At 35.9% G+C, this 18,934-nt stretch overlaps 1 non-coding gene across 1 annotated transcript; it reads left to right on the top strand.

Moving 5' to 3' along the window:
* The first annotated feature begins 18,047 nt into the window (after positions 1-18,047).
* Positions 18,048-18,151, top strand: LOC118932379 (U6 spliceosomal RNA). Its single transcript, XR_005032749.1, has one exon. It is a non-coding gene; the product is annotated as a U6 spliceosomal RNA (small nuclear RNA).
* The last annotated feature ends 783 nt before the right edge of the window (positions 18,152-18,934 follow it).

The following is an 18,934-nucleotide window of genomic DNA, read 5'->3' as shown; positions in this document are numbered from 1 at the left end:
AATCCGATTACAGTCACTGTCTGTCAGCATAGCAAAATTTTGTAGAATCACTACTTGTCTTCTCTGTGTTGCACAGCCCTCCCCTTTCTCCCACCCCCCACATTATGCATGCTAATCATAATACCCACTTTCTTCTCCCCCCCCTTATCCCTCCCTACCCACCCATCCTCCCCAGTCCCTTTCCCTTTGGTACCTGTTAGTCGATTCTTGGGTTCTGTGATTCTGTTGCTGTTTTGTTCCTTCAGTTTTTCCTTTGTTCTTATACTCCACAATTAAGTGAAATAATTTGGTATTTTTCTTTCTCCACTTGGCTTATTTACTGAGCTTAATACCCTCTAGCTCCATCCATGTTGTTGCAAATGGTAGGATTTATTTTCTTCTTATGACTGTATAATATTCCATTGTGTATATATACCACCTCTTCTTTATCCATTCATCTACTGATGGACACTTAGGTTGTTTCCAATTCTTGGCTATTGTAAATAGTGCTGCAATAAACATAGGGGTGCATCTGTCTTTTTCAAACTGGAGTGCTGCATTCTTAGGGTAAATTCCTAGGAGTGGAATTCCTGGGTCAAATGGTAAGTCTATTTTGAGCATTTTGAGGAACCTCCATACTGCTTTCCACATTGGTTGAACTAATTTACATTCCCACCAGCAGTGTAGGAGGGTTCCCCTTTCTCCACAACCTCGCCAATATTTGTTGTTGTTTGTCTTTTGGATGTTAGTCATCCTTAGTGCTGTGAGGTGATATCTCATTGTGGTTTTAATTCGCATTTCTCTGATAATTAGCGATTTAGAGCATCTTTTCATATGTCTGTTGGCCATCTGTATTTCTTTTTTGGAGAACTGTCTGTTCAGTTCCTCTGCCCATTTTTTAATTGGATTATTTGTTTTTTGTTTGTTGAGGTGGGTGAGCTCTTTATTTATTTTGGATGTCAAGCCTTTATAAGATCTGTCATTTACAAATATATTCTCCATACTGTAGGGTACCTTTTTGTTCTATTGATCGTGTCTTTTGCTGTACAGAAGCTTTTCAGCTTAATATAGTCCCACTTCTTCTTTTTTGCTGTTGTTTTCCTTGCCCAGGGAGATATGTTCAAGAAGATGTCAATCATGTTTAAATCTAAGAGATTTTTGCCTATGTTTTTCTCTAAGAGTGTCTTGTAGTTTTCAGGGTATAGGTCTTTCACTTCCTTGGTTAGGTTTATACCTAGGTATTTTATTCTTTTTGATGCAATTGTGAATGGAGTTTTTTTCCTGATTTCTCTTCCTATTGGTTCATTGTTGGTGTATAGGAAAGCCACAGATTTCTGTGTGTTAATTTTGTATCCTGCAACTTTGCTGTATTCCGATATCAGTTCTAGTAGTTTTGGAGTGGAGTCTTTAGGGTTTTTTATGTACAATATCATGTCATCTGCAAATAGTGAGAGTTTGACTTCTTCTTTACCAATCTGGATTCCTTGTATTTCTTTATTTTGTCTAATTGCCATGGCTAGAACCTCCAGTACTATGTTGAATAACAGTGGGGAGAGTGGGCATCCCTGTCTTGTTCCCGATCTCAGAGGAAAAGCTTTCAGCTTCTCCCTGTTTAGTATGATGTTGGCTGTGGGTTTATCATATATGGCCTTTATTATGTTGAGGTACTTGCCCTCTATACCCATTTTGCTGAGAGTTTTTATCATGAATGTATGTTGAATTTTGTCGAATGCTTTTTCAGCATCTATGGAGATGATCATATGGTTTTTGTCCTTCTTTTTGTTGATGTGGTGGATGATGATGATGGATTTTTGAATATTGTACTGTCCTTGCATCCCTGGGATGAATCCCACTTGGTCATGGTGTATGATCCTTTTGATATATTTTTGAATTCCCTTTGCTAATATTTTATTGAGTATTTTTGCATCTACATTCATCAGGGACATTGGTCTGTAATTTTCTTTTTTGGTGGGGGTCTTTGCATGGTTTTGGTATTAGGATGATGTTGGCTTCATAGAATGAGTTTGGGAGTATTCCCTCCTCTTCTATTTTTGGAAAACTTTAAGGAGAATAGGTATTATGTCTTTTCTGTATGTCTGATAAAATTCCGAGGTAAATCCGTCTGGCCCGGGGAGTTTGTTCTTGGTAGTTTTTTATTACCGCTTCAATTTCTTTGCTCGTAATTGGTTTGTTTAACTTTTGTGTTTCTTCCTTGGTCAGTCTTGGAAGGTTGTATTTTTCTAGGAAGTTGTCCATTTCGTCTAGGTTTTCCAGCTTGTTAGCATATAGGTTTTCATAGTAGTCTTTAATAATTCTTTGTATTTCTGTGGAGTCTGTCGTGATTTTCCATTCTCATTTCTGATTCTGTTGATGTGTGTTGATTCTCTTTTTCTCTTAATAAGTTTGGCTAGAGGCTTATCTATTTTGTTTATTTCCTCAAAGAACAAGCTCTTGGTTTCATTGGTTTTTTTCTATTGTTTTATTCTTCTCAATTTTATTTATTTATTCTCTGATCTTTATTATGTCCCTCCTTCTGCTGACTTTAGGCCTCATTTGCTCTTCTTTTTCCAGTTTCGATAATTGTGATGTTAGACTATTCATTTGGGATTGTTCTTCCTTCTTTAAGTGTGCCTGGATAGCTATATACTTTCCTCTTAAGACTGCTTTCGCTGAGTCCCCCAGAAGTTGGGGCTCTGTGTTGTTGTTGCCATTTGTTTCCATATATTCCTTGATCTCTATTTCAATTTGTTCATTGATCCATTGATTATTTAGGAGCATGTTGTTAAGCCTCCATGTGTTTGTGAGCCTTTTTGTTTTCTTTGTAGAATTTATTTCTAGATTTATACCTTTGTGGTCTGAAAAGTTGGTTGGTAGAATTTCAATCTTTAGGAATTTACTGAGGCTCTTTTTGTGAGCTAGTATATGGTCTATTCTGGAGAATGTTCCATGGGCACTTGAGAAGAATTTATATCCTGTTGCTTTTGGATGTAGAGTTCTGTAGATGTCTATTAGGTCCATCTGTTCTAGTGTGTTGTTCAGTGCCTCCGTGTCCTTACTTATTTTCTGCCCAGTGGATCTATCCTTTGGGGTGAGTGGCGTGTTGAAGTCTCCTAAAATGAATGCATTGCATTCTATTTCCCCCTTTAGTTCTGTTAGTATTTGTTTCACATATGCTGGTGCTCCTGTGTTGGGTGCATATATATTTAGAATGGTTATATCCTCTTGTTTGACTGAGCCCTTTATCATTATGTAATGTCCCTCTTTATCTCTTGTTACTCTCTTTGTTTTGAACTCTATTTTGTCTGATACTAGTACTGCAACCCCTGCTTTCTTCTCTCTGCTGTTTGCCGGAAATATGTTTTGCCTTCCCTTGACTTTTAGTCTGTGCATGTCTTTGGGTTTGAGGTGAGTTTCTTGTAAGCAGCATATAGATAGGTCTTGCTTTTTTATCCATTCTATTACTCTGTGTCTTTTGATTGGTGCATTCAGTCCATTTACATTTAGGGTGACTATTGAAAGATATGTACTTATTGCCATTACAGGCTTTAGATTCGTGGTTACCAAAGGTTCAAGGTTAGCTTCTTTAGTATCTTACTGCCTAACTAAGCTCGCTTATTGAGCTGTTATATACACTGTCTGGAGATTCTTTTCTTCTCTCCCTTCTTATTCCTCCTCCTCCTCCATTCTTTATATGTTGGTTGTTTTATTCTGTGCTCTTTCCTGTTTCCTTTAACTGCTTTTAGTGGGTTGTTGATTTTATTTTTTGCCTTTAGGTAGTATTTGGTTGGTCTGCTTTATTTGCTGTGATTTATTTTCTCTGGTGACATCTGTTTACTCTTAGGAGTGCTCCCGTCTAGAATAGTCCCTCTAGAATACCCTGTAGAGTTGGTTTGTGGGAGGCATTCCCTCAACTTTTGTTTGTCTGGGAATTGTTTAATCCCTCCTTCATATTTAAATGATAATCGTGCTGGATACAGTATCCTTGGTTCAAGGCCCTTCCGTTTCATTGCATTAAATATATCATGCCATTCTCTTCTGGCCTTTATGGTTTCTGTTGAGAAGTCTGATGATAGCCTGATGGGTTTTCCTTTATAGGTGACCTTTTTCTCTCTAGCTGCCTTTAAAACTCTTTCGTTGTCCTTGATCTTTGTCATTTTAATTATTATGTGTCTTGGTGTTGTCCTCCTTGGATCCTTTCTGTTGGGGGTTCTGTGTGTTTCCGTGGTCCATTCGATTATTTCCTCCCCCAGTTTGGGGAAGTTTTCAGCAATTATTTCTTCAAAGACACTTTCTATCCCTTTTTCTCTCTTCTTCTTCTTCTGGTACCCCTATAATACGGATATTGTTCCTTTTGGATTGGTCACACAGTTCTCTTAGTATTGTTTCATTCCTGGAGATACTTTTCTCTCTCTTTGTGTCAGCTTCTATGCGTTCCTGTTCTCTGGTTTCTATGCCATCAATGTCCTCTTACATCTTATCCATTCTGCTTATAAATGCTTCCAGAGTTTGTTTCACTTCTGTAATCTGCTTCCGGATGTCTGTAATCTCCCTCCGGACTTCATCCCATTTCTCTTGTATATTTCTCTGCATCTCCGTCAGCATGTTTATGATTTTTATTTTGAATTCTTTTTCAGGAAGGCTGGTTAGGTCTATCTCCTCAGGTATTATCTCTGTGATCTTTGTCTGCCTGAAATTTTGTCTTTTCTTGGCAATAGAAGATAGTTTACAGAGCTGGCACGAGTGATGGCTGGAAGAACGTCCCTTCTTGTTGGTTTGTGGCCTTCATCTCCTGGGAGAACAGTGACTTCTAGTGGCTTGTTCTGGGTAGCTGTGTGCAGACAGGGCTTCTGATTCTTGCCCGGCCGCTATGGAGTTTATCTCCACTGTTGCTGGGGGCTTGGCCTGCTTTGGGCCTCTACTCCGATACGGTGGAGCCGCGTTGGAGGGGGAATGGCCAGGAGGCTATTTATGTCCGTGAGGGGCCTCCGTGCTCCCTGCTGCCCTGGGGGTTAGAGTGCCCAGAGTTCCCCAGATTCCCTGCTGCTGAACTAAGTGTCCCTGGATGCTTCCGTCTGGTTTTGCAGTCCCTGTCCCTTTAAGACTTCCAAAAAGCACTTGCTTTTCTTTAGCCCCAGGGCACTGGCTGCAGGGACCCGCTCACAGGTCTTACTGTCCTGTTTCCCTAGTATCCATGACCCCACGCATGCACTGTGTCTGCGCTCTGGTGCAGATCGCTAGGGCTGGGTGTTTAGCAGTCCTGGGCTCCATATCCCTCCCCGCTCTGACTCCTCTCCTCCCACCAGGAGCTGTGGTGAAGGGTGCTTGGGTCCCGCTGGGCCGTGGCTTCTATCTTACCCCCTTTGTGAGGTGCTGGGTTCTCGCTGGTGTGGTTGTGGTCTGGATGTTGTCCTGTGTCTTCTGGTCTCTCTTTTAGGAAGAGTTGTCTTTGTTGTATTTTCAAAAATATATGTGGTTTTGGGAGGAGATTTCCACTGCTCTACTCACGCCGCTATCTTGGCTCCACCTCCTTTGTTGAGTATTTTTGCATCTATGTTCATCAGGGATATTGTTCTGTAGTTTTCTTTGTGGTTTCTTTGCCTGGTTTTGGTATTAGAGTGATGCTGGCTTCAGAGGATGAGTTTGGAAGCATTCTCTCCTCTTCTACTTGTTGGAAAACTTTAAGTAGGATGGGTATTAGGTCTTCTCTAAATGTGTGATAAAATTCAGTGGTGAAGCCATCTAGTATGTGGGTTTTGTTCTTGGGTAGTTTTTTGATTACTGATTCAATTTCGTTCCTGATAATTGGTCTGTTAAGATTTTCTGTTTCTTCCTGGGTCAGTCTTGGAACATTGTATTTTTATAGAAAATTGTCCATTTCTTCTAGACTATCCAATTTGTTAGCATATAATTTTTCATAGTATTCTCTAATAATTCTATGTGTTTTTGTGGTGTCCATAGTGATTTTTCCTTTCTCATTTCTGATTCTATTTATGTGTGAAGACTCTTTTTTTCTTGATAAGTATGGCTAGGGGTTTATCTATTTTGTTCATTTTCTCAAAGAACCAGTTGTTGGTTTCATTAGTTCTTTCTATTGTTTTATTCTTCTCAATTTTATTTATTTCTTCTCTGATCTTTATTATGTCCCTTCTTCTACTGACTTTTGGCATCATTTGTTCTTCTCCCAGTTTCATTAATTGTGAATTTAGACTGTTCATTTGGGATTGTTCTTCCTTCTTTAAATAGGCCTGAGTTGCTATATACTTTCCTCTTAGAACTGCCTTTGCTCCATCCACAGACGTTGGGACATTGAGTTATTGTTTTAACTTGTCTCCATATATTGCTTGATCTCTGTTTTAATTTGGTCATTGATCCTTTGATTATTTAGAAGCATGTTGTTAAGCCTCCATGTATTTATGGGCCTTTTTGTTTTATTTGCACAATTTATTTCTTGTTTCATACATTTGTGATCTGAGAAGTTGGTTGGCACAATTTCAATCTTTTTTGATTTACTAAGCTCTTTTTGTGGTCTAGTATGTGATCTATTCTAGAAAATGTTCCTGCTGCTTTTAGGTGGAGTGTTTTATAGATGTCTATTAGGTCCATCTGTTCTAGTGTGTTGATCAGTGTTTCTGTCTCCTTACTTTTTTTCTGTCTGGTTGATCTGTCTTTTGGAGTGAGTGGTTTGTTGACGTCTGTTAAAATGAATGCATTGCATTCTATTTCCCCCTTTAATTCAATTTGTATTTGTTGCGCATATTTGGAGGCTCCTATGTTGGGTGCATAGATATTTATAATAGTTGTATCCTCTTGTTGGACTGATCCCTTTGTCATTTTGTAATGTTGTGCTTTGTGTCTTGTTACTTTCTTTCTTTTGAAGTCTATTTTATCTGATACAAGTATTGTAACTCCTACTTTTTTCTCCCTATTGTTTGTGTGAAATATCTTTTTCTATCCCTTCTCTTTTAGTCTGTGTATGTCTTTGGGTTTGAGGTGAGTCTCTTGTAGGCAGCATATAGATGGGTCTTGCTTTTTATCCATTCTGTAACTCTGTGTATTTTGATTGGTGCATTCAGTACATTTAGATTTAGGGTATTATCAATAGATATGTACTTACTGCCATTGCAGACTATGGATTTGCGGTTACCAAAGGTTCAAGGACAACTTCTTAACTATCTAACAATCTACCTTATTAACTTGCTTATTACACTATTATAATACAATCTGAATATTTTTTCCCCTTCTTTTTCTTCCTTCTCCACTCTTTATATGTTAGGGGCCATATTCTATACTCTTTTGTATCCCTTGATTGACTTTGTGGGTAGCTGATTTAATTTTGTGTTTGGGTAGTAATTAATTAGTCTACTTTCTTTTTACTGTGATTTTATTTTCTTGGGGGATATCTATTCAACCTTAAGAGCACTTCCATCTAGAGCATTCCCTTTAACATACACTGTAGAGAAAGTTTGTGGGAGGTAAGTTCCCTCAACTTTAGCTTATCTGGAAATTGTTTAATCCCTGCTTCAAATTTAATGTAATCTTTCTGGATAGAGTATTATTGGTTTGAGTCCCTTCTGTTTCATTGCATTGACTATATCATGTGACTCCCTTCTGGCCTGTAAGATTTCTGCTGAGAAGTCTGATGATAGTCTGATGAGTTTCCCTTTGTAGGTGATGTTTTTTCTCTCTCTGGCTGCTTTTAATAGTCTGTCCTTGTCCTTGAACTTTGCCATTTTAATTATTATATGTATAGGTGTTGTTCTCCTTTAGTCCCTTGTGTTGGGAGATCTGTAAACTGTGCACTTCTATGGCCTGAGAGACTATCTCCTTCCCCAGATTGGGGAAGTTTTTAGCAATTATTTCCTCAAAGACACTTTCTATCCCTTTTTTTCTCTCTCCTTCTTCTGGTACCCCTATAATACAAATATTGTTCCATTTTGATTAGTCACACAGTTCTCTCAATATTCTTTCATCCCTAGAGATCCTCTTTTCTCTCTCTGCTTCATCTTCTTAGTATTCCTGTTCTCTAATTTCTATTCCATTTATTGTCTCCTCTACCTCATCTAATCTGCTTTTAAATCCATCCATTGTATGTTTTATTTCAGCTACTATATTTTTCAACATGTCTATTTCTGTCTTGAATTCATTCCTTAGATCTTGAATATTTTTCTGAGGCTCTGTTAGCATGCTTATGATTTTATTTTGAATTCTTTTTCACAAAGTTGGTGATTTCAGTTTCATAGAGCCATCTTTCTGGTGTTTGAGGGATTTTGGATTGAACAAGGTTCTTCTGCCTTTTCATAATCCTGGAGCAATGGCAGCAGTCACAGGCAAGTGGTGCTGGTGCCTACCCAAAGAGGAGAACTCTTTCCTGCTTCACTGCCACAGTGCCTGCCTCCACTGTCAGGGCCAGTGATTCACATGCAGGAGCAGCCTCTGTGTTAAGCCATGTAGTTGCTGTAGGTGGGGCTGCCCTTCAGCTGGCCTGGAGTGATGGCAGGGGCAGCAGATTTGCACACAGGTGCTGGCCAGGAGGAAGGAGCAGCAGGATGCTTATTGCAGTGGGGGGCCTCAGGGCTGTGTTGCCTGCCAGGAGGATGAAGTGCCTGAAGCTCCTGAAATTTCCCAACCTGCTGGACTGAGTGTGCCAGGTCAATTTTGTCCACCTCTTCCTTCTCCTGAGCAGCAAGCTCTGTGTAATGCTTACCCCTTTTGCAGCGCTCTCAATATTGGGAAGTCTTTCAAAGTACCCACCTTTCTTTTGTCCCAGAGCAGCCAGTTGTGGGAAACTGTTCTTCACAAGTGGCTGGACTCTCATTCTCTGATTTTGCTTTTTACCCCCTCTAATCTCCATAGTACCATGCAATGTGGATTTGTGCTCCCAGAGTAGATCTCCAGGGCTTGGTATTTAGCAGTCCTGGGCTTCTACTCCCTCCCCGCTCTGGTTCTCTTTCTCCTGCCATAAAGCGAGGGTGGGGGAGTGCTCAGGTCCCACTGGGTCACAGCTTTGTTACTTTACCCTTTTCCATGAGATGTTCTCTTCCCAGATGTATGCTGGCTGGTGCAATCTTATTTCTGGTCACTCTTTGAGGATTAGTTATATTTGCTGTATTTTTGTATTAGATGTGGTTTTGGGAGGAGATTTCTGCCTCACTTCTCATGCTGCCATCTTTTTTTCCTCTCCTCAAACCCCTTTAATACCGTAGAACACCTCTGAAATTTCATCACCATTTGTTTCCATCTACTCCATGTTTCTGATTGCTGAGTGAGAATCTTCAAGACTTAGAATTGTTCTTTTATCTTAATCCTTGGAAAACTAGTACTAATCTTTGTCATTTATGACAGGTCCAGACATCAGGACTGCTGAATGACAATTTGGAGAAATACAATATGTTTTCTGAGCCATATTCCTTATCTGGAAAATCTCAGGAATCTCTCCCATATGGAGTTAGTCTTATTTCACAGCTTTCTCATATCTTCAGGATTTTCCTCTTCATTGGCTCTTTACTAGCTTGCCAAAATATATAACTGTTGATATACTTAGAATTATTACAGTTTCCCTTAATCTTGAGTTCCCCTGTTGCTCAGTATCATCACAATTCTTTGTAGCCAGATTCAAAAGAAAAATCTGTCCTTAGTGCTTCAGTCATTGTGGGTAAAACCACAATATTTCCAGAATCTGGCATAAAATATTTTTAAGGTTCTTTTCAGCATTCTATGTGAATAATTATTAAGGGTATTTATTATGAAGGTTCTTTACAATCTATGATTATATTTTCTTCTCTCTGGCAAAATTAGAAGAAAAAATACTCTAAACATATTGTCCATAGTACGTTTGCTACTACAGAGGCATGATCAGAGGGAGGAATAGAGCAAGGATAATTGGGTGAGCATCACATAAAATGATACCTCTTGCTGATCACCTGTTGAATGAGTCTCACAGTTTTGCTTGCACATTGTTTTCCAAGCTGATCTTAAAAATAGGCTAATCAACTAACTATTTAAAAATAGTTGTAGTATGGCTTCATTTTTGGAGAACATGCTCAAGTGGAAGAATAATCCTCTTGTTTTCTGTATACTTTTAATTTTGTTCTGAATAGATGTGGCACTCTACCAGGAGAGGTGATGATGAAGAATCCCTGATTTCAGCAGTTGTGTATTTAATTTGGTAGAGAGATGAAGTCAAAACCATATAAAAACCAAATGAACCTTGAATTAGAAAGTTAGTATATCCTGGTCACAACTAATAGTAATTTTGTTATAGGTAAATAGCTAGACATGAGCAGGGAGGAGGAAGGAGGCTTTTTTCAGATGCTTATTTACATTCTAACAATTTTGAATAAGCTGTTCTTGTGAGATGTGGAGGGAGAATATAGAAGACTGGCCAAAACTGGCAGGTTACAACATGGAGAAGTTGACCCTGAATTCATCTCCAAATGCATTATATTTTCACTAACATAGTAAAATTCACACCTCCCTGAGCCATGAGAATTACAATGGGAACCAAATATAGCAAAAAGTAAAAGAATTCCCTCCACTTGATGTGAGGGTGGAGCAAGCCTGAACTCCAGGAAGACGCTGCCTGTTCCTTTGAAAACTAATCTCAGTTAGTGAATATTCCTCTTTCTTCATATAAATAAGACACCCTGTTGTTCCTTCAGTGTGGACCCCCTCTGAGTATGCCTGCACCCAAACTCTTAGGCCTGTAATTTTGCCTTTTTCTGTAATCTTGATTTTCAAATAAGCTCTTAAGGCTAAACAGATTTTCTGCATCAATTCTTGAATTCTTTCTCACAAGGAGACCAGAGATTCATCTCCAGTAACAGTTTCAGAGATACTTATTCTAGCATCTTGGGATTTCTGAGGTGACCTTCCACTCATTTCCACAGTGAAGCCAGTACATATCTCTAAGTTAATTTATAATTTATTTTGTGTTTTTTTCATGCACTCCAAGTGGTGTGGCCCTTCGGATATTCATCTTGGTTTTACACATCCTGAAAATACTGGTTGATTTTTCAGGTGATTACTGAATCATCATGCTTTTAACATTGTCTTTCACTTATCATTTTTAAAGAGAGTTCCTTTTTATTTGTTTTGTCTTTAAACCATGAAACTAAAGCCCTTTTTCCCCTACCATCTGTACTCATTCTTGAGTGAGTTCACTTGACAGCTCTATGCAAATTGCACAATGTAATTTCAGTGGTTCACTGCCTTCTATCTACTTTTGGTTGTGTATCTCATGAATTCCCTTAATGTTTTTCTAGGAAGAAAGTTAAATTTTTATTACTTTCCTTGTTTTCTTTACTCAGAAAGTAGATAGAGGTCATATCGTACTAGACTTTTCAAAAATACATGTAGTAAGTATCTGGATGAATGAAATGGGCTTTTATAGCATTTTACCGTGTAAATTGATGCCTCACAATAATCAAAATATATTGAAAGTAGCGTAAAAACCAATTTTAATATATTTTATATTCTTACAACCTTCTTGTAAATTCCTGGCAAATCTACATTCCAGTTTTATCTAACTGAAAGTAGATTCTGAGCAAAAAGTTAAGAATATGTATATAGAGAGAAATATATCTGTAAGTTAAATTTAGAAATAGTTTCTAATGTCCAAAACAACTGTAGAAAAGCTGGACAGTTCCATCAACAGAACATTTGATTTCAATAAAATTATTTTGCAGTATTTTCCTAAATTATCAACATGATTTGAATGTTAGCAACAAGTACTACTACACTGAAATGGTTAATCCTCATATCTTATTTTTTCACAAATATTTCAAACACAATATCTTGTAATTTTCATGCAGAATGTATAAGATATCTTCTTAATTCTCTTCAGTTTGGTATTTAAGGTAATGCATAGATTTTCAAACTCCCCTCCACACTATAACTCAACACAAATGGTCCTTCTCAATACCTACATATTATACAATCCACTTAAGGTGCACAAGGAGATACAATAGTTTTAAGTCCACAAAAGAGGAATATCAATATTTTAATACTGTTGTGGAACCATCACCCAATCCAATTTTAAGACTATCATCATATCAAAGGTTTCCTTGTACCTGTTTGTAGCTATATTACTCAAGGTCCTCCAGAGAAACAGAACCAATAAGATTATTTAGGTAAAAATGTATAAGAAAAGTTTTATTATAGAAATTGTCTCACACTGAGAGGTCCCACCACAGTCTCTACACACTGGAGGACCAGGAAAAGCAATGATGCAATTCAGTCTAAATGCCAAGAATGGGGATACTGATGGTGTGAGCCTGAAAGTCCAGCAACCAGAAGAGCTGGTGGCCAAGGCAGGAGAAGATGGATGTCCCAACTCACTAAGAAAAAGCAAATTATCCCTTCCTCCACCTTTTTTTTTCTATTTGGGCCCCCAGTAGATTGGATGATCGCACCCACTTTGGGAAGGATCATGTCCTTTACTCAGTCACCAGTTCAAATGCCATCCTCTTCCATAAACTCAGACTCTCAGAAATTAGGTTTTCCCAGCTATCTAAACTTTTCTAGAAAAATTATATTGTCTTTCCTAGAAATTTCATAATCATTCACTATGTAGTCCTTTTTGTCTTGATCCTTTCATTTGGCATGGTTAGGTTGAGATTTGTACAGGTTGCTACATGTCTCAGAGGTTTGTTCATTTTTGTTGCTGAGTGTATTCCATCATTTGGACATCCATATTTTGTTTAACTATTCAACAGTTGGTGGGCATTTGCATTATTTCCTATTTTTGATTAACATGAATAATAGGATTATGACTCTTTACATATAATTATCTTGTGGACATACATTTTCATTTCTTTTGTATAACAATATGGTCCATGTAGTTAACTGTGCATTTAACTTTTTAAGAAAGAATCAAACTATTATAAAATGACTTATATTTCTGTTCACAATGTATGTGTGTTCCAGTTTATCTATATCCTTGTCAACATTTGCTATTAGCCTTTTAAAAATTTTATCCATTTTAACAACATCTCACTTGGTTTTAATTTACATTTCCCTAGTGATATCTCACTCTAGTAATAATATGCCTTTTCCTAAGGATTAATGGTGCTGAGCCATTTGTATATCATCTTTATTCAAACATTCTGCAATTTTGTTCTCCTGAGGAGGTCTGTCAACGTTATTATTGAGTCAGAGTGCCTTATATATTATGGATAAAAGTCATTTATTAGATACATGCTTTGAAAACATTATTACTTTTTTCTTACTGTTGTGTTTGAAAACATTTTGAAGTCTACTAAAATTGATTCATTTATTAATTGCACTCTGATACCATATTTAAGAACACTGTCTAACCAAAGATCAAATTAAATGTCTCTCTTGTTTTATGCATTTTTTAACTTTTAGGCCTATAACCCATTTCAAGTTTATTTTTGTAAGGTGTGAGCTAAGGGATGAGGTTAATTATTTTTATATGGATAGTCAATTTTTCCAGGATATGATTTCTTTCATTCAGTCACCTTGTCCTCTTTGTCAAAATAAATTGGCGGCATGAGGGTCTGTTTCTGGATTATTTATACTATTATATTGATGTGACTGTTTACACTTATGCAAATAATATGCTCTCTTGATTACTGTAATGTTATATCAAGAGTTGAAATGAAAGTCCACTAACTGTTCCTTTTCAATATTGTGTGGCTGTATTAGAAACTGCATTCCATATATGTTTTATGATCTACCTATGACTTCTACAGACATACCTATTAGGAAATAATGGGGATTATATTAAATCTATATGTTGGGGAAAGTTGACATGTTTATGGTATTTAGTTTTCCTATACATGAACAAGGTGTATCTCTCCATTTATTTAGGCCTTTAATTTTTCTCAGCATTTCTTTGCACATTTAATTGTACAGACTGTACTTTTTTGTTAAATTTATTCCTAAGTACTTTATTCTTTTTGACACTACTGTGAATGAAATTCTTTGTTTCTAGGTTGTTGCTAGTGTTTAGAAATATAATGGATTATTGTATACTGATCTTGAATCTTAAGATGTTAGTAAAGTCATTGCTAATATACAGTGATTTTCTTTCAAGTTTCTTTAGGATTTTCTACATAAAAGATCATAGTGTCTCTGAATAAAAACAGTTTTACTTCCCCCTTTAAAATTTGGATGCCTTTAATGTCTTTTGCTTGCCTTACTCAAATGGCCAAGACCCCCAATGTTGACTAAGTGTGATGGGAGTGTACTCCTGGTATTGCTCCTCATCTTAGAGAGAAATGTTTTCCAACATGAAGTATGATGTTAGCTGTAGGTTTTTTGTTGGTGGTCTTCAGGTTGAAAAAGTGTAATCATGAATGTATGTTTAGATGCAATCAAATGTTTTTTCTTTATCAAGATGACCATATATGGCTTGTATGTATCATATTAACATATGATTATATTTAATTAATTTTCAGATATTAAACCAACCTTGCTGTCCTAGGCTAAATAGCATTTGGTCTTAACTTATACTCATTGTATATTGCTTCATTTGGTGAGATAATATTGCTTAAGGACTTACATGTTTAGGTTCATGAGGAATATTGGTTTGAGGTTTTTTCTTAGATTGGTTTTTCTTCTGACTTTGGTATCAGGGTACTATTTAGAGTTTTAGAAACAATTGGAAAATGTATCCTCGTTGTCTGTTTTTAGAAAAAGTTTTTACGGGATTGGTACTATTTCTTCAAAAAAAGTTTAAGAGTGTAGATACTGTGTTGGGTGCTTTTATCACAAAAAGGGGAATAAAAGAGATGCAAGGAACTTGGAGGTGAGGGATATGTCTACTAGCTTAGTTGTAGTGATATTTCATGGATGTTTGCATATGTCCTAGTTTATCAGATTATATACATAAAATATGTACAGTTCTTTGTATATAAATTTTATCTCCATAAAGCTGTCTTTTAAAAAATATTTGATAGAATTCAATACTTAAGGTTTCTAGCCTTAGACTTTATTTCGTGGGAAGATTTTTAATTATCTATTTATAATTGTTCCATTTAGATGTTCTCTTTTCTTGACTCAGTTTTGATAAATTTGCATTAAAATCTGTTCATTGTATGAAAGTTGTCTAGTGTTTGGAGAAGAGGGTTTTTTTTCCCATAAATCTCATATAATTCTTGTAAATCTGTATTGACAGTAAGCCAATCAGAAGTTGTCTGGGGCTGGAAGCAACAGAAAGACAGACTGCAAATGGCCATGGGAAGGTTTTTGTGGAGGATATAAATACTCTGTCTCTTGATTGTAACAGTGGTTTATTTGATAGTTATGCATATCTGACAAAACTCATCAAATTGTAAATTCTAATTGATGTAGTTTGTTGTATACTATATTGTGTGCACACATATATCTCAACACAATCGATAACATATATATAATTCGTATGTATGTCAATGTCCTTAATCATGTGGGCAGCTTATATAAACTTGAGATAAATACATTCCAGTGGTGACAAAGAAGGCACTATAAAGACAATAAGGAAGTTCTAAGTTTTAAACCTTTGCGCTGCAAAATATTAGCCCTTCATGCACAAATGATCAGCTAACTTAGATCTATCAATCTTAAATAGCTTTGGCTAAAATAAATTACACACAATGTCTTGTCTAAGTATTTCTTACTCTAATTTATGTTTCATAAACTATCATGAAAACCATGATGGCATTTATTAATTAATAATAAGTAAGCAAATAAACTACCTACCTAGTCACAACACTTTGGGGGAATATAAGTGATCAAAATTTCTGAGATTAGAGTTCAATTGGTGATCCAAGACAAAAATAGAAGTCATTTCCTTTGTTTTATATAACTTTGCAAAGCAAGTATTTTCTAATGAATGATTCAGAAAAGATGATCAATATGTCATTTTGAAGGACCCCAAACTTATCAACCATCACTATTGAGTTCTTCATCCACTGTTTCAGGCTCTGGGTTATAAACAAGTCTGATATGATCTTTGCCCTCATTGAAGTTAGTCTAATAGAAGGAGGCAATGAATCATTAACTATGTAAAGATTTTTTTTTTTTTTTACATTTTCCAAAGTGGTATAAATGAACCAGGAAGTGATAGAGGATACTAATGTGAGATTGAGGGTGACTGCTTAAATTAAGTAGGTGTGTACTTTAAAGGACGACTGCTTCTGAGGAGACGATATTTGAGCAGTGACCTTAAGTATGAAAGGGAGTCACTTTCATGAGTATTTCCAGGAAGTGCATTCAAGACATAGATCATAGATAGCAAATGCAGAATGCCAGGGAACAGCATGAGCTCAGTATGCTGGATGTTAAGAAGGGAGCCATTTGAGTCTGAAGTTGGTATATTGGTTTGGGGGAGAAGTTAGATGAAAGGAGAGAATTCATTAATTTAACCAATTGACCAAATAGCATTTTATTCAAATTCTACTTCTCCTGAAATATTTTTTTAACTTTAAAAGTCAGCATGTAACACAGTGGGACAGACATTCTCTGCATTAAAAAAAATAATAATAAAGCCAAAATAAAATTTGAGAAGTTCTTGCAAAAATTATTCTTCAAAGCAGCATTTAAAAAATTCTCTGTAATTGTGAAACTCATAACTACTTTAAAGCACAGATTCAATATTTGCCTCACTGATACATATCTTTAAACATTGGAGTTGTTCACCTCGCTTACTGGACATGAGGTTTAAAGAACTGAGGTGCAATATGTTGTTAATCTGAAGCATCACTCAATAATTCATAGGTTATCTGGGATTCAGGAGAAGAACAGGTTAGCCACTAAAATGTAAGCAAGCTGTCTTTAAGCAGCAATTGATCTTTGGATTTAAATCATTCAGTAATTTTCAATAATTTGAGCAAATGCATGTCTAATAAAATAAATGTGAGAAAATATGAAGTTTAATTTTATATTCATTGTTCAATTGACCGATCATATGTTTATCAGCTCAGAAATTTCTAGTTGGCTGATTTAAAGCTTTTAACCTTTGGAATTTATTAAATATTTCATCATATGGTCCCAAATAGTAGATTTAATTAGGGTTTTGAAAAATATTCATTACCTTAGTCACATTTATCACTGAAGTTTCCAATGCCCCATTGTCAGCTTCTAAGTATTTGGCGTTATAGCACAGAAGCAGGAAATCATGTAATGTTTGATTAGTGAGTTTTTAACCAGCAGCTATCTCCTTTTTTCTATTCAGTTTTTGTGTTTCAGACCTCTGGGATTTCTTACAAGATATAAAGCACAATTTCACTTAATAAGTCATAATCTAAAATAAATGGATTCCTTTTTGCTGGACCCATGTTCTTTAGCAGAGAAGAAAAATAATCTTGAATAAATAAATGAATAAACAGTTACATATATACATAGATACCAAAAAAGAAAATAAATAATTGGTGCTATCCATCAGATGAGTAGGATGTGCTAGCCATATGACTAGGTGCTGAATATGTATTTTCTTTAAAACTAAACGCTGTTATACATATATAATATTATCACCCTTATACCTTATATATGAAAAGCAGACATTTAAAGAAACTTGGTTGAGCTAAATTACTAATAAAAGTGAAGAAGCCAGATTTAAAACTAAGATTTTATGGACTCCAAAAGTCCTGCTTAGTGCCAGGTTGCCACCAGGACACTTAATGTCAAAAACAGTGAGTTAATTGATTTTTTTCTTATTAGTTTTAACTTCCATGTGTTAATGTATATTAAGTTGTAATATTATTGTTCATGAGATCAGTAACCTGGTTTTTGTCCTAAGCAGAATATGTACCTGCTGGTCCCCAAACAGTGGTTGCTTCCAGGGCTCTTTATTTGGCCACAAGTCAGCAAATGATTGTCTTCGTTTATTCAAGTCCAGCTATACTGAACAAGAGAAAAATATATTAATAGGAACACATGTCACCGTGTATTTTTCCACCCTTTCCTCCTCTCTCACCATCTAAGTTCTGCCTTTTTTCACTTAGTGTTTTCTCATTTCAATCTTATAAAGGTCCTGGTACCAGGATTTTTTGATGTGCAGTTAGGGAAAAATAGAAGCACAGAAACAAAAATAATCGGTGTTTCACCAGTTTTGCAGGAATTTTATTTGGGTGCTCACTTCAGCACATCTACTAAAACTGGAACCCTACACAAAAGATTAGCATGGCCCCTATGCATGGATAACACACAAATTTGAGAAGTGCTCCCTATTAAAAAAGAAAAAAAGCATTTTATTTGGGAAATCAGTTAATGATCATGAAAGCTAATATCTAATCACCTTGGCTGAATTAACAAATTTCTGTTTACCATTTTTACAGATACGAAGGCAATTTTATAAACCTATCCTAATTGTAAAGATATTACTTAGGGTCAAGGTAAATTTATCAAAATAGCATTTATAATAATTGTTGTGTTTCTCAGGTTTTATTAGTCACCAATATCTGATTATAAGAAGGTTTTTTCCTAAACAATATTTGAAAAAAAATCTGATTGAATTTCAGTTATTTGAGATTTTCATCACTGTGTGATAGACTATGTTATACTAATGAGGTATTAATAGTCACATGGGCCATTTGTCATTTGCCTTAAGCATAATAGATAATGATTTCAAGGATTCCAAATATTTTCTTTATGATATGCAACACAGAGTAAGTGTCAATTTATGAAAAACTGTTATTTTCTCTATTTTTCTATTAAATAAAAATTAGACAATTGTAAAATAAACCCAACTAACACCTCACTATAATTAAAGTGTTCAGCTACCTGAGTTTTTCAATTTATCTCTGGTTATCAAATAAGCCAGCTTCACCATCCAGCAAGGAATGGTGAATGCCTACATAGATATTATCTGTTTCCTGTTTTTAAAGGTTACAGAGTTCTAGGCCACTCCAATGTTACTAAATATATATGGTATTCAAATATCTTTGGAGAAATATGTCAATCTAAGATTCATGATATCTTACATGCCTTTGGGTAATTTTCGACTAGCTGATAAAGA

This window comes from Manis pentadactyla, chromosome 2 (assembly GCF_030020395.1).
Source record: "Manis pentadactyla isolate mManPen7 chromosome 2, mManPen7.hap1, whole genome shotgun sequence".
Classification (NCBI taxonomy): Eukaryota; Metazoa; Chordata; class Mammalia; order Pholidota; family Manidae; genus Manis; species Manis pentadactyla.
Note: the sequence above shows the minus strand (reverse complement) of the source record. Positions and strands in the feature narration are given on the sequence as shown.